General features: G+C 61.8%; 1 protein-coding gene across 1 annotated transcript in view; it reads right to left on the bottom strand.

Annotated features, from left to right (window-relative positions):
* SLC4A5 (solute carrier family 4 (sodium bicarbonate cotransporter), member 5) overlaps positions 1-706 on the bottom strand; it is a gene marked incomplete at its 3' end in the record, with an annotated part of 15025 nt that overhangs the window by 12875 nt on the left and 1444 nt on the right. The gene's annotated exons all lie outside the window — the stretch shown is intronic.

Raw genomic sequence — 706 nt, 5'->3', positions numbered from 1 at the left:
TTCGGGAGACGTGGCTGATTCCTCCCAGCTCCCCGGGAACGGGGCTCAGGCCCCGGGCAGGGCAGGCAGCTCTCAGCACGACGTCGCTTTGGGGCAGAAAGCTGCTTTTCCTTCCCGGGCGGTTCGCAGGCTCCGTGGATTAGCCTTCGCAGGGCTTAACCTCACCACTTTTACGTGGTACGACTGGGATTGGGATCTGGCTGCCGCGGAGGGCACAGATGGGAAGGGACGTAGGAGGAGAAGGGGCTTGGAAATAGCTGACGGCTCTGGACGCTGCAGGGGGAGGGTGGGGAGAGCCTGGGGTTGGATCAGCTTCAAGGGGGTGCATTAAAACGCTGGGCGTCCCTACTAACAAAGCCCTAAAATTTTAACTGGGAGTGCCAGGAATGGTCTGTGCTGGGGACAAAACCCCCGAGCACCCACAGATAGACCATCTGACCCCAGTGCCCGTCACCCCACAGCTCCTCACCCCCGTGTCTTTCCCCAGCCCCGTCGGTGCTCGCCCAAAGCCGGTTAAGCCGCTTTCTTTTTGCCCCATTTTCCTGCCGAAAGTGGGTTAGCGCGCACACGGGGCGGCAGCTCGGGGCGGTGCGCGGGACTCTGGGCACGTTTCCGACAGTGCCTTTGCCTCAGCTGCGGCATCCTGCGACTCTTTGGCCAAGGCTATGGCAAAACTCCGTCCTGCTGCTGCACTCGGCTGGTTTAC

This window comes from Buceros rhinoceros, unplaced genomic scaffold, assembly GCF_000710305.1.
Source record: "Buceros rhinoceros silvestris isolate BGI_N320 unplaced genomic scaffold, ASM71030v1 scaffold26185, whole genome shotgun sequence".
NCBI lineage: Eukaryota > Metazoa > Chordata > Aves > Bucerotiformes > Bucerotidae > Buceros > Buceros rhinoceros.
Note: the sequence above shows the minus strand (reverse complement) of the source record. Positions and strands in the feature narration are given on the sequence as shown.